This window comes from Dendropsophus ebraccatus, chromosome 11 (assembly GCF_027789765.1).
Source record: "Dendropsophus ebraccatus isolate aDenEbr1 chromosome 11, aDenEbr1.pat, whole genome shotgun sequence".
NCBI classification, from domain to species: Eukaryota; Metazoa; Chordata; class Amphibia; order Anura; family Hylidae; genus Dendropsophus; species Dendropsophus ebraccatus.
In genome coordinates this window covers 39117351-39133840 of record NC_091464.1, presented here as the reverse complement: position 1 = coordinate 39133840, position 16490 = coordinate 39117351, and positions in this window count along the sequence as shown.

Below are 16490 nucleotides of genomic sequence, written 5' to 3'. Positions count from 1 at the left end.
TATCGAATACGGCCAATAATCACTTTGTGTAATAGGGCCTTCAGGACATTACTAAACAAAGATAATAAGGATTTTATGAATTTTGTTAGAAAAGGAACACAACCCTATTTTGTGTGTTTTTTTTGTCCAAACAGAATTGGTGATCATTTGTTTTCTTGCCTCGAAGACACTGCATGATGCTACATAAAATGAGTCTACGTATAAGGTAAAGGTAGTGCGCTTCACAGAGTATAGTACAAACAAAACTGTCATTGAGAATTACTGAGAATTAAAAAAACAAGTTGGCAGCTTGCAAAGTGATTTTTCTAAAGCTTAATGTAACAAGAGAAGCCTGGTACACGAGATGCTATGTTATGTCATAGTCATCCACTCAGATCTGAAGGACACCCTGCAAGTAGCTGGAGCGAGAATCCACACTTGTCAGCAGTTGTCTTTATGTAGTTCTCATTAGCGCTGTCTAACATCATCTGACAGCATACTGAAATTGTCAGCTTCCTTGTCTATCTGCATGTGCACGCTGTTACTATATTATCTGACACATTATAACTTCTAATAAACAGGCAGTAATAAGATTTATAATGTGATGATTTTCTTTCATAGCCAGCAACTTTCCTAGGATTTTACAGTTTACATGCAGAAAGTATCAATATAAAAAGTTTTGCAACTTTGCACATAAATTTACTTTGTACTAATCCTGATTTACAGCCAGAGCTGAACTCACAATTCTGCAGGATTCTGTACTTCCTGTTTGTTGAATATTGGCATACAGCATTCATTGGAGTACTGCAAACTAAGAGAAGCATTTAATGCAAAAGCTTCCTCAATGTATTGTACTTAAAGGGAACCTAACATCACCATAATGCTGCCCGAGTCATTGGGGTAGCCCCTTGATTGATAAATCTCTATGTTTGGATATAGGGGGATATCTATCAATTGAGACTTGTGGGGCAGAAAAAAGCTGCTGATGACTTGTGGTTTAGGTAACATGAAAGTGATGACAGTTTCCCTTTTATAAACATCTACAGGCAACAAATGGGACAACTGAAAACCGTACATGACACGGTTCATTACCACTATGGCTGGTGTGGGAAGAAGTAGATCATATGCCACCCAACCTGTTACTTCATTTCATTACTGGCACCAACATGTACAACTTTTGCAAACAACATTCATGATGTATCAGAATATAAAGATTCTATAGCAACAGACTATTAGGTGCCACACCGTGGTGACAGAAAGAAAAAAATACAAAGGAAAAATGAACATGTTGCACAATCAGGCCTCCCGAAACACAGAAATATCCATATGTTAATATTCCTGGACAAACTTATGTTAATATGTGTTAATATTCCTGGACAAACCTGGGGACTAAGAATTCCTTTTCACAGTAAACTATGGGCAAAAATAAACCTACCCTGGAACTGTGCTATTACTTTTCCATATATTTTTTTATTATTATATCTGAGCTTTTTCACATAGTTAAAGGGGTTGGCCACTTTATAGTAAAATAGGTCAGTACAAAGTATTGGTAAGTGTGCTCAATGTATATACTGACAGCAGCTCCCAGTGTACCTCATGGAGCTAATATCAGACTCCGCTCCTCCAGGCTGGGCTGTCCTGCTCTGTGGTGTTTTAGTCCTTAAAATGGCTGACATGGAGGAGCATGTGACCATGCCCTGTCCCCTGTGTCCTCCATAGACATATACAGGCTCAGTGGTGGACACTGGGGGGCGGGGCATGGTCACATGCTCCTCCATGTCGGCCATCTTATGGACCAAAACACCACAGAGCTGGGCCGCCCAGTCTGGAGGAGGGGAGTCTGATATTAGGTCTATGAGGTACACAGGGAGCTACAGTCAGTATATACAGTGAGTACACTTACTGATACTGTACACTGAGCAATTTTACTATAAAGTGGCCAACCCCTTTAACATAGACTGCACTTGATTATATGCCTTATTAAAACATAAAGGGGGAGATTTATCAAACTGGTGTTAAGTAGAATTGGCTGAGTTGCCCCTAGCAACCAATCAGATTCCACCTTTCATTCCTCACAGATTCTTTGAAAAATGAAAGGTGGAATTTGATTGGTTGCTAGGGCCAACTAAGACACTTCTACCTTACACCAGTTCGATAAATCTCCCCCATTGACTTTAGAGAGAAGAGTTGTCACCAGTCAGTGTCCAGAAGGTGTGCCATATAGCAAGACCCTAAATGTTTTTAAAATCAGCTCAGGCAAGATGGCTGCCCCCATAATAATGCACTACAAATAAAATTACAATAAGATAGTAGAAAAGAAAAAAGTTCTGATCAGTAAAAAATAAATCTAGCCAATACATTCTCTTTAACATCTTTATTAGGCTTAAATATAAAATTCTATAATATACTTCAGCCTGAAAAAAAGTTTTAACTTTCTAGGGCTGGGTTCACACTACGTATATTTCAGTCAGTATTGTGGTCCACATATTGCAACCAAAACCAGGAGTGGATTAAAAACACAGAAAGGATCTGTTCACACAATGTTGAAATTGAGTGGATGGCCACCATTTAATGGCAAATATTTGCTGTTATTTTAAAACAACGGCTGTTATATTGAAATAATGGCAGTTATTTACCGTTATATGTCGGCCAGCTACTCAATTTCACCATTGTGTGGACAGATCCTTTCTGTGTTTTTAATCCACTCCTGGTTTTGGTTGCAATATGAGGACCACAATACTTACTGAAATATATGTAGTGTGAACCCAGCCTAATAATGCAACTCCTCTCCTCATCAGCCCCTAAGGAAACATGTGCAGTCATAGGATATGCTATGGACTGGAATTCAGAACTCCTGGCATCATCATTCATGATCATACTGGGAGCTCTGAAACTGATTAAGGGTGTGTTCACACCTACAGGATCTGCAGCAGATCAGCAGCAGATTTGATGCTGTGTTCAGTTATTTAAATGAAATCTGCTGCGCATCCGCAGCAGAAAATACGCTGCGGATCCGGTAAGTGTGAACGTACCCTAAATCTTCATGTTACTTTTCTGACGCGTTGTACTTACAGACAGTGCATGGACTCTCTAATTCTAATACATTAAACTGTTCACATTCTGTGTCACAATAAGTCATTAACATGGCGAATACAATTCTGAACTCTCTTGAAAAGCTTTATTGGATGTAGAAAAGTGCATAAAACCCACTTCAGAGGACAGAAGTTACAGATGCTAAATCTTCTCTTTGTTTGGTGGAATTCTACATTACATCGGATATGTTGATACCTTTGTTTGTGCTGAATTCCCAATCGATCTCTGCACTGCCAAGGTTAAACGTACAGCATCAGATTCTTCTAGTCCAGGCTATTGATGCAGGCTGATGGTTGCTATTATAATTTTCTCCTATGCCGTGTAATTACCTGATCAAGCTCCTCTTCACTGCAAAACGTCAAGTCCACAGAGGACTTGACGTTTTTGCAGTGAAGAGGAGATTGATAAAGGTGTCAGTCAGACACCGAAACGCGTTGCTCATTTTTAGGCCTAGTGTGAATAAACACCAAAAAAAAACACTCGTGAGGTCCTTGGAGTTATTTTGGGAGTCCTGCACCGTGGCTGTATGTATGGTTGAATGGTCAATTCCAAACTGCATTTTCGTGCTTTGGCTTCAAGACAGGTGCCGGGAGCAGAGAACCAGAGGCCAGGCAGCGGACAAATATAACAAAAAGGCCTAAGGTTTGCACAACACCACCAGGTTAGTTTGGTCCACTTTCAAGTAATTTTCCCACTGATATTGTCCATACTACACTACATTAGCACCCCTCTTTGTCCATATCTGTTGTTCATCTGCCTTACAGTACTTTGTTGAAAATTCGGTGGAGAATCCACATCAAAATCCACAGCAAATCTGCCACTTGTAAACAATTAACGTTTTTAGTTAACGGGATTACTATTAATTCATGTTAAAAGTATGGTCACATGGCTTTATTTTACACTAAGCAAATCTGCTGTGGAATTTGCATATAATCCATAGACGAACTATGCGGCTTAACATCCACAACACATTCTTTACTCTGTGCAGGGCACCTGGAGAAGCCACATTATGAAAACCTAGTGTGAATTATCTCTGTTATGCAGTAGCATAGAGTACACATTACATGATGAAAACATAATGGGAAATGTCAAAATAAGAACATATCACTTAGTGAGTTTGTGTTAATTCCACAAGAAAAGTACTGCAGGATTTATTTTTTACCAGGCGAGTGCCACCGATTTCCTCTCAGGCTGGAAACACAAAGGGCAGGTTTTTTTTGGGAAAAAATCCACTGAAGTTTTTGTGCCAAAACCAGAAGAAGATTCAAATAGGACGGAAAATATAAAGTGAGGTATTGTACTTCTCTTTCCTGTAAGATCCTCTTTAGTTTTGAGCACAAAAACTGCAGAGGCAGTTTTCCAAGAAACTGCCATGTGTATTTCTAGCCTTAGGGTATGTGCACACTACGGAGTATCCGCAGATTCCTCTGCATTGCCTCCACTTGCAGTTTCCCCCCATCCCATAGACTCAATGATATTTGCCGTCGAATTCCGCCATCCATTCTTTGGGCAGATGGCGAATTCCACTGGCAAATATCACTGAGTTTATGGGACGGGCAACACTTCCAGCGGAGGCTGCACAGCGGAATCCACTTGAAGTCTTCGCAGATATTCCGTAGTGTGCACATATCCATCAACTTTTGGAACTTTATATAAGCTGAGCACTCTCTCTATAATGAAAGTGCCACTGTATAGAAAAAGCAGATACAGAGTTAACTCTTCATGGCCAATGGAGTGCAGTGCCAGGGATATGTATGGAGTGTTGAATATGTAGTTTATATACACAGTACACATACACTACATGTTGTTTAGTTTTTTTTAGCAAGTTACACATTGTGTAAAGCATATAAAACGGCATATTTGGCATATGTTTGCTCTACAGAAAGCTATAAAACAATACAGTACGTGGAATACTGCTTTTATACTGATGTACTTGATGCACACAATTTGTCATCAATAATGCACACATTTCACATATTGTAATAATATGGGGGGGGGGTCATAAAGAAATCTCCCTCTGTGCAGATAGCTCTTCTAGTAATTCATAATCCTCCTAAAACACAGAGCTGCTTTTCATTTACGAACACCTGAATTTTGGCAGATATGTGGAGACTATATTTAGGGGTTTATAAAGAACGACTTAATTTAGCAATCATAGTAATAAATATATCATGGTTAATATGGTAAAATATACACCAACAAAAAGTATACTGACAAGGAATAATAGCAATACATGGACAGCTATTTTCAAAATTGACTCACTTGGCAACTGTAATTCAATGCCAAGATAAACTCTATAAGGTTTATATGTATAATTTAATGCTCCGGGTAATTTCTGTGTGGGTAGACTGAGAAACTGCCTGGGGTATGACATTGTCATAAGCCATTGAAAGCCATTTGTGCAAATGACGTTTGTGATACGGGCTAACAAAAGACCGGGCTTTGCAAAGTAAAGAAAAATCACAGGTCACTGTGACTAATCATTTAGAGACTCATCAAAGCTGGGAGCTGGGTGGTGGAGCCTAGCCGTATTACTCATAGGTTCCTGTAGGAAGAGATAAGATGTGAAGTGTTGTAATTATTCTCGTCTGTCAAACGTCAGACCATGCTTAGCGGATCATAATTTTAAACTAGCTTAGCAACACATTCATCCAATTCTCACACAAAGTACATTTATGCCAAACAAGTACATAAATTGAAGAACGGATAAATATGCACTTCACCGTGACATATACTTATTGGCTCCGCTTACTAAAGTGAAAGGCTTGTTTAATTACAAGAAGAAAACCATAGAATAGAAGTTGTAATATTTGGAAAACCATGTACTGTTTGTGTTCATTGTTGGCGCTTTGATAGGTAGGGCAGTTCAAACACTTACCAGGAGCAATATGAGAAGGGATAAGGACTATTTAAGTGTCAAATTGCCTCTATTGAGTGTATTTGTGAGATCAAAAGGACCTGCGAAGGGAATAAAATCTCATGCGCAAAGTAAGCAAGTACAGACCATGTATGGGGACTATGGACTAAAAAGCCTTTTAGGCCACATTAACACGTCCGTAGTGCAACCTGCGGCAACGGACCGCACTACGAATGTGTATCAGTAGTGTTCCCTGCTTCATAGAGCACTACATTGGCTTTACATTAACATAGTGATCCCCGCCACAAATCCTGGTCTGCACCACATGTGCTTGTGTGGATTGCGGCCCCGTACACGTATAGAGGTGTGAATGGGGTCATTGAATAACATTGGTCCTGTACTATGTCCACAATTGCGGACAGAACTACAGACGTGTAAATAAGGCCTAAGACCTCATCCACACATGAGTTTTTTCTCTCCTTAAATCCGGATCCTGGTTCGCTGACAGATAAAGGACCCATTGAGTTCAATGTGGTTATCCACACATCTAGTTTAAAAACTGCTGTTCTGGAAAGAAAGTAGGAGCTGCACATTTACTGTTCATTTCAGAATGGAAGCCCCAATAGAAATCATAGGGGTCAGTTTATCACCGAGCCCACACTGATGCACCATCCATGTGCTGTCTGTTTTTTACTGAAGCATTGGCCTAGCAATCCCTCGACAGACTCCACCCTGTGGCGTTTTCTTATCTTATCAGTTTTTTCTGATCCGCAAAAAAATTTGCATCACTGATGCCACACTGACAGTTTCTACAGGACAAAAACAAGAAAGTGCAACAGCAACCTGCAGGTGCCAGGACTGACCACACATACTCCTTCCAGCGTACACACCATATAAACCTGTTCTAAAGGAAACTATTTGATCAAACAGAATATGCAATTCTCACCAATTGCTCCTTAGCTCAGTGTATTTTGGATCCAGTATTCCTTATATTTCTATAGCACCTTGCTCTAGCCTAGTTTAGTTCCTAGTCAATCTAATTGATTTTTGGTATATTATTGGCTAGTCTTCATTTCTGTATTGTGTAGTTGTCATTTCACCAAGTTTGATCTTACATTTTCTTATAAGTCCAGTACTTCTCAGCTATGGTTTTTATATCTGAGTCCACATATTGTTTCTGTAAGGGTAAGTTTTGCAAAAAAAGGGTTTTTATAGGGATATTTTTTAAGAACACTGGTGGTTACTGGAGTTAGGGTCACTGTTTGGAGATAAATATAGGGAAACAAAACAGAGAAGCTAATTAGGGTCAGTTTTTGTAACTTGTTTTTTTTCCCCCTGTTACTTGTATGGTTCAATTTCTGACAGCTCTCTATATAAATGTTAGTGGTTTATATAGTGGATTGTATTCAGTCACAGTGTAGCGGTATTAGTCATTATGTGGTGATAATGGCCGTGCTCATGGTGTGGTGATATTATTTGTTACTTATATACTGGTAGTATAGGAAATATTGGTGGGTTTGATTAGTAACAGTATGGCAGTAACGTGTACAGTATGGGGATAATATTTGCGTACTGGTGTTATTAACTATGACAGTATTATCATGCACAGAAAATTCTAGATAGATAGGAGATGGATAGATAGATAGATAGATAGATAGATAGATAGATAGATAGATAGATAGATAGATATAAAGGAGATAAATAGATAGACAGACAGACAGACAGGAGATAGATAGATAGATAGATAGATAGATAGATAGATAGATAGACAGACAGTAGATAGATAGATAGATAGATAGATAGATAGACAGACAGACAGACAGTAGATAGATAGATAGATAGATAGATAGATAGATAGATAGATAGACAAACAGACAGACAGGAGATAAATAAATAGATAGATAGATAGGAAGGAAGGAGATAAATAGATAGACAGACAGACAGGAGATAAATAGATAGATAGATACTATCTAGCAGCTTATTATGTAGCTTTGATTACACATGAGATCACAACCAGCAGACACATTTTAATAATTAAAACCTTACTACTTATACCGCCATTATATGGTAACTTTTGTCCAAAAACAGCACCATCCCTGTCTTCAGGTTATGTGAGGTATTACAACTTCACTCCATTCACTTCAATGGAACTGAGCTGCAATACCTCACACAAACTGAAGAAGAGTGTGGCGCTGTTTCTGGAAGAAAGTGGCTATGTTTTTCTCCTTTAAAGGGAATCTGTGAGGTCCATACCAGGTCTAGGGCTGTAGATCTCAGCAGACAGGTGTGAGGGAGATATCACTGACAGGACCTTTAGTCCAGTGTAAACTTTTATAATTGTCCTTTTCATTTCCAACTAAAGTCTCACAACAGCGGCAGCAGCAGCACCCTATACGTCCATCAGTCAGAGCAGGCAGGGGCGGGGCAGAAGGTGCTGCTGTGACTCAGCTCCGCCTCTCTGACACTTCAGCTGGTAATGAAAAGAATGATTATAATAGTTTACAATGGACTAAAGGTCCAGTCCCTGACCTGTACGCCGGGATCTACAGCTGTGTACCTGCTATAGACCTCACAGGTTCCCTTTAAGGGAACGTTCATACCTAATCCATTGTGGTTTTGATGCTTCTGATTTAATCAGTTAAAATAAGTGCATAAATATGCCACATCAAATCCACAGCAGATCATGTTATAGGATTATTTTTAGGTGCTGATGGTGGGGTTCACATGTTTAAGGGAGTAGTGGGGACATGGCTAAATGAAGCAGAATTTGCTTCAGCGCGTATTTTACACCGCTATCCATGATATATAGGGAAGGATATGGTATGTGGGCTGCTGAGGTTTGATTGCCAGGGCTGATTTTAAGTCCCAGTCCGGCCCTGATTGTAAGTCTATAGTTCTAGAATGCCTGAGATCTAGGGGCCATTATAAGGACTCAGGAAAGGCACCTGCTATAGGTGGAGTTAACCTTTAACCACTTGGCATTGTTTCACTAGGAGGAGATAACAAAATTGCAATTTTTGTTGGACACCAAAATTGCAGTGTGACCCCAGCCTTAGAGTTATGTGTGAATAGTGTTCTCCCTAAACTGCCTCCACAAGTGCTTTTTAAATTAACAATCTAGATTTATTTTCAGAACCTGTAAGTGATCTCGGTACCACACTGTCTCCAGGAACAATAAACATGTTTCCTGTTTCCGGAAAATACTATTGATTAACATATTAAAATATTAGATAACAAAAACAACATCACATTCTATGAGAACATCTACATAACCTTTATAAAATATTAAATTTGGCCCAGTAATAAGCATGTAGTGGCACTTCTATAATATGATGGCATTTCATGTGCAATGGAAAAGGGAAACAAATGTGATTACATACAATGATATAGGGATGAGGGAAGTCTAAACTTAGATTGTTTAATAGGCTGTACACACGATAGACTAAAGTATATGGTGTATGGGGCCTCCATACTCTCTACCTCGAGATTATGTCTGTAGAAAGACAGGTTAGGTGTGTTAGATTTTCACTGCCAGATGCTATTGTTCTAGAAGGGATAAGCCGGGGCCAGAGTGGTCTGGCTGTGGATTAAAGGGGTACATTAAAGGGGTGAAAAATGTTTTTTCCAATCAACTGGTGTCAGAAAGTTATATACTGTACATATGTAACTTCTATTTAAAAATCTTGTCTTCCAGTACTTATCAACTGCTGTATGTCCTGCAGTAAGTGGTGTCTTTTTTGTAGTCCGACACAGTGCTCTCTCTGCAGCTGCTGTAAATCACAGCCAACACTTAACAGATGGCAACTGCTGAGACCAGACTTTAGTCTGTTACTGGCGGTTTAACACTATACCAACTGCAGTTCAATGCTATACCTTATTTTTTTAGCTTAAAATGTTTAACCCCTTCGTGCTGCAGCTAGTTTGGGCCTAATTTTTCAAAATCTGCCCTGTCTCACTTTATGCTCGTATAGCTCAGTGATGCTTTAACGTATGCTAGCGATTCTGAGATTGTTTTTTCGTGACATATGGCACTTTATGTTAGTGGCAAAATTTGGTCACTACTTTGTGTGTTTTTTGTGAAAAACATCAAAATATCATGAAAAATTTTAAAAAATTAGCATTTCATGAACTTTGAAATTCTCTGCTTCTAAAAAAAGAAAGTCGTATCACATAAATTAGTTACTAAGTCACATTACCAATATGTCCTCTTTATTCTGGCATTATTTGGTAAACATATTTAACTTTTTTAGGGTATTATGGGGCTTAGAAATTTATCAGCAAATTATCACATTTTCGTGAAACTGATTTTTTTAGGGACCAGTTCTTTTTTTAAATGGATTTAGAAGTCTGGTATCCTGAAAACCCCCATAAGTGACCCCATTTTGGAAACTACACACCTTAAAGAATTAATCTAGGGGTATAATGAGCATTTTAACCCTACAGGGGCTGGAGGAAAGTATTCACAATTAGGCTGGGTTCACACTATGTATATTTGAGGCTGTATTTGGTCCTCATGTCAGGTCCTCATAGCAACCAAAACCAGGAGTGGATTGAAAACACAGAAAGGCTCTGTTCACATAATGTTGTAATTGAGTGGATGGCCGCCATATAACGGTAAATAACTGCCATTATTTCAATACAACAGCCGTTGTTTTAAAATAACAGCACATATTTGCCATTAAATGACGGCCATCCACTCAATTACAACATTATGTGAACAGAGCCTTTCTGTGTTTTCAATCCACTCCTGGTTTTGGTTGCTATACAGCCTCAAATATACAGCCTCAAATATACGTAGTGTGAACATAGCCTAAGGCAGCAAAAAAATGGAAAATTAAAATTTTCCAATAATATATACGTTTAGATTAAAGTTTCTCATTTTCAAAAGGAATATGAGACAAAAAGCACCCCAAAATTTGTGATGCAGGTTCTCTTGAGTACAACGGTACCCCATATATGGGCGTAAACCACTGTATGGGCACACAGCAGGGCTCAGAAGGAAGGGAGCGCCAATTAGCTTTTCCAATGCAAATTTTGCTGAATAAGTTTCTGAGCGCCAGGTGCGTTTGCAGAGCCCCTGTAGTGTCAGCAGAGAGAAAAACCCCCATAAGTCAACCCATTTTGGAAAGTGCACCCCTCAAAGAATTCATCTTGGTGTGTGGTGACCATTTTGACCCCACAGGTATTACAGGAAAGTATTCAAAAGAAGACAGTAAAAATGAAAAACTCGAATTCTTCCAATAATATGTTCGTTTAGTTTGAAATTTCTCAATTTTATGAGGAACAAGAGGAAAAAAGTACCTCAAAATTTGTAACGCAGGTTCTCCTAAGTGAAAAGGTACCTCATATGTGGGCATAAACCACTGCATGGGCACACAGGAGGGCTCAGAAGGAAAGGAGCGCCAATTAGCTTTTTCAATGCAGATTTTGCTGAAGAAGTTTCCGAGCGCCAGGTGCGTTTGCAGAGCCCCTGTAGTGTCCGCAGAGTAAAATCTCTCAATAAGTCACCCCATTTTGGAAAGTGCACCCCTCAAAGAATTTATTTTGGGGTGTGGTGAGCATTTTTACCCCACAGGTATTAGAGGAAAGTATTCAAAATTGGCCAGTAAAAATGAAAAACTCGAATTTTTCCAATAATATGTTGGTTTAGTTTGAAATTTCTCAATTTGACGAGGAACAGGAGAGAAAACGTACCCCAAAATCTGTAACACAGGTTCTCCTGAGTACAACGGTACCCCATATGTGGGCATAAACCACTGTATGGGCACACAGCAGGGCTCAGAAGGGAAGGAGCGCCAATTTACAGGAGCAAAACCGCAGCTAGTAATGGTTATTAGAATAGCGCAGTTACTAAAATAAAAAAAATGAGATTACAGGTAATGTGGGGTGGTTACGGGCAATCTGGGGTGGTTACGGACAACATGGGGTGGTCACGGGCAACCTGCTGTGGTTACGGCAACGTGGGCTGGTTACAGGCAACGTGGGCTGGTTACAGGCAACCTGCTGTGCTTACAGACAATCTGGGGTGGATACGGGCAACGTGGGGTGGTTACGGGCAACCTGCAGTGCTTACAGACAATCTGGGGTGGTTACGGGCAACGTGGGGTGGTTACGGGCAACCTGCAGTGCTTACAGACAATCTGGGGTGGATACGGGCAACGTGGGGTGGTTACGGGCAACCTGCAGTGCTTACTGACAATCTGGGGTGGTTACGGGCAACGTGGGGTGGTTACGGGAAATGTGGGGTGGTTACGGATAAACTGAAGTTCTTATAGGCAATCTGGGGTGGATACCTGTAATCTGGCATGGGCACCGCAATCTGGAGGGGGTCATTGGCAATTTGGGGTGGTCAGAGGCGACGTGCGGTGGTCAGAGGCGCCGTGCGGTGGTCAGAGGCATCGTGGCGTGGTCAGAGGCATCGTGGCGTGGTCAGAGGCATCGTGGCGTGGTCAGAGGCAACGTGCGGTGGTTATGTGCAATCTGGGGGGGTTACGTGTAATCTGGCATGATTACGGGGAACCTGGGGGGGTTATGTGCAACCTGGAAGGGTTACAGACAATCTGGGATTGTTACTGATAAACTGAAGTGCTTATAGGTAATCCTGGGGTGGGTACATGTAATTTGGGGTGGTTACGGGCAATCGGGAGGGGGTCACTGGCAATTTGCGGTGGTTACGGGCAACGTGCGGTGGTTACGGGCAACGTGCGGTGGTTATGGGCAACCTGCGGTGGTTACGGGCAACCTGCGGTGGTTACGGGCAACCTGCGGTGGTTACGGGTAATCTGGGGGGAGGGTTAGGGGTAATTTGGGAGTAAACTGCAATTATTACTATAATAAAAAGTGTGTGTTTTATTTTTTTGTATGTTTGTCACTTTTTGTACTTTACATATTCATTTTCACTGTATTACTATGATTACTGTGATATTTTCTATCTCAGTAATCATAGTTCAGTGACAGAGACCAAATTGGTCTCTGTCACTTTAAATTTTCAGAGTTGGCTGGTTGTGAAGCGCATGCGCACTTCATAACCAGCCAGGACGTCGAGGAGGAAGGAGCTCCAGGATCAAGTGAGTATATGGGGAAGGGGGGGTGACTGGGGGACGGGGGTGACAGGGGGGGTGGGGGGCGACATCACTTTTTATCCCCTGTCACCAATCATTCATGGTGACAGGGGATAAAAAGTGCCAGGAGCACATGGTACAAGCGATCAGCGGTATATAGTATATACCGCTGATCGCTTGTACCGGGACCCAACAGGGGGGTCCCCGATGACTGCCCCATGCTCTCCGCTACCTCCGGTGGCGGAGAGCATGAGGCTTTCATTTATTTTAACTTTTCCATCGCTGTGAACCGACATTAGTCGGTTCACAGCGATGGCGGCGGCCATCTTGGAAATGATGGCCGCCGGGGGAGGGGGGTTAGTGATCGCCCTACTAGGGGGGGCTGATCTGAGGTCTGGGGGACACTTATTTCATCTCCCCCCGCCGGAGATGAAAGGCGGCGGCAGCACCGGTAATCCCCTTTACCGACGGCCGCCGCTATAACGTTAATAGCGGCGATTGTCGGTTAAGGGGGGGGCCAGGACGGACCCCACACACTGCCCCAACCCCTCAGCTACCTCCGGTAGCCGGGGGGATGGGGTGGGGGCCGTCCCGGCCCCGCAGATTTATTCTCTGCCATCGCCGTAAAAAGCTGATGGCAGCAGAATAAGGACCCTTAGTGACCGCCGTAAAAAGACCCCTCCCACTCCGCTGTATACATTATCTGTCCTCGCTGCACGGGGTCCCAGCGTACTGCTCTCCCGCCCGGCCAATCAGTGTGTTGCCCTGCTGCAGCCACCGAGTCGGTACGTGTGAAGCTACCCTTAAACTATATAAATTGTGCATTGCTGTGATCGTACTGAACTACAGAACAACTTTTTAAAGGGAATCTGTCAGCACCTTTTCTTGGTCTGAAAAATATATGTAGAGTTGCCAAACGGCACTGTGTGGCTCAAGGCTCAAATAGGGTGCTCTGCCCCACGGTTCCAGACCCAGGTCCCGAAGGTAACTCAAAAAAGAAGGCAAGAGGCGGCACTCCAAGATTATAGTGAATAAAACGTGGTTTAAATTTATTCACCCAGTATGCAACGTTTCAATCTACTCAATGAGATCTTTGTCAAGCACAAAAGTGAGCAATATTGCTCACTTTTGTGCTTGACAAAGATCTCATTGAGTAGATTGAAACGTTGCATACTGGGTGAATAAATTTAAACCACGTTTTATTCACTATAATCTTGTTCACCCAGTATGCAACGTTTCAATCTACTCAATGAGATCTTTGTCAAGCACAAAAGTGAGCAATATTGCTCACTTTTGTGCTTGACAAAGATCTCATTGAGTAGATTGAAACGTTGCATACTGGGTGAATAAATTTAAACCACGTTTTATTCACTATAATCTTGGAGTGCCGCCTCTTGCCTTCTTTTTTGAGTTTTCTTGGTCTGAGGTGCTGACAGTGTGAGGAAGGTCTGTGTGTTGTAGTGGCGTCTCATACCTCTATTTTTCCGATCGGTCCTGTACTTTCTGTAATTCATCTTCATAACTGTCAAAGAGGGGGAGTGGTGATGGCTTCGTGCCGCACTTCAGCCCGCCTCACCACTCCCAGCTTGTATTGAATATTCATGGAGCCGGTCCCCCGGCCTCCTGGCGACGTCATCAGTATCTTCCTTGTTCTGTGAAGTGCGCGCACGCTCCAGCGGCGATTCGCGCATGCGCCGTCGTGCATCAGAGCTGCGCAGGCGCACTGAGGGCGTAACCCTATGCCCTCAATGATTTTGCTTAATGCCGCTCCGACGCACTACGGTGCATGCGCGAATCGCCGTGGGAGCGTGCGCGCACTTCACAGAACAAGGAAGATACTGATGACGTCGCCAGGAGGCCGGGGGACCAGCTCCATGAATATTCAATACAAGCTGGGAGGGGGATTGGTGAGGCGGGCCAAAGTGCGGCACGAAGCCATCACCACTCCTCCTCTTTGACAGTTATGAAGATGAATTACAGAAAGTACAGGACCGATCGGAAAAATAGAGGTATGAGACGCCACTACAACACACAGACCTTCCTCACACTGTCAGCACCTCAGAACAAGAAAAGGTGCTGACAGATTCCCTTTAAGCAACATTTTAATAAAATTTGAAGGGAATACTAAATGACTAAGTTATGGCATTTTATACAATAGCGTAAATTTCTTCCGTATTACAAGCACAGCTTATGAACATTATATAGACACTGGTATCATCAATAATTGTACATTTTCTCACCTCCCACTGTCTGGCAAGCTAACTACATAAGGGCACAGAAATGATTCAATATTCATCACACAATCTAACCAGACATGTCAATGCCTTACACGCAGCCTGGAAAGATAAGTGGGATGCCTCTAATGTTTCCCTTCAAGTCAGTGTTTCACTCCATACTGTATATTTGGGATACTTAGTCTATGAATTAGTGTAAATATAAGAATATAAGGGGGGGGGGGGGGGTATCAACCTTTGTCACTGGAGTGAACATGCAAAAAGTCACACTTTTTGGCCAAAATACATTTTAATGCCAATGCAGGCAGGATATGGTGAAGATAGCGTTTCAGACAGAGCTTAACCCCTTCAAGACAGAGCTCATTAATGCACGGATGTCCGGGTCAAATTAATGCAACATTCCTCCCCACCTTCTAAGAGCCATAGCGCTGTTATTTTCCCACTTACAGGGCTGGTTGGGGTGTCATTTTTCGCGCCATGATCTCTAGTTTTTATTAATATATTAGAAAAATTTTAATAGCTTTTTATAAAAAAAAAAAATTCTGATATATAATTTTAAAAAACTCAGCAAATTTTTTTCTGTTTACGCCATTCACCGTGTTTGAACAATAATGTTATAATTTAATAGATTGGACAAAATAAAAAAAAATTTTAATTATTTTTTTTTTTAATTCTTATTTTATATATAATGGGCAAGAGGGTATATTACCATTTGACGACCTGGGATCATTGATGCCTCAATGCCCAGGTCGTGATTTTACATCAGCTTATGGGATCATAAAGATCCCATAAGCTGATGTCCCCTAGCTCTGCCGCCTCTCTGATGTCCCCTACTGCTGTTACTATCTTATAACAGAGGCAGGGGAGAGAGGGGAGGCGGCAGAGCTCACAGGCGCTCGCCCGGCGCAGGTTCTGTCCTCCCTCCCTCTCCCGCCGGCCTCTGTAGATAGAAACTGGGAGCTGGAGGCTTCCGGTTTCTATGGCTACCATCGGGGCTCTGCGATCAGTTTGCAGAGCCCCGATGCACACCGGAGAGACAATTTTCCCTCTGTAGAAGGAGAATTGTCTCTCCGGAGCCCTATAGATACTGTGGTCGTGCTGACCGCAGTGTCTATAAGGTTAAAGGGGTATTCTCCCAAAAATTATTTTTGCATTAATACACTGCCCACCCGTAGCTTTCCATCATTCCAATATAAAATTATTATGGATTCTGCACAGTTTTGCTGTTATCCAGGTGCACTCACCCCCACCGAATGCATAGAATCA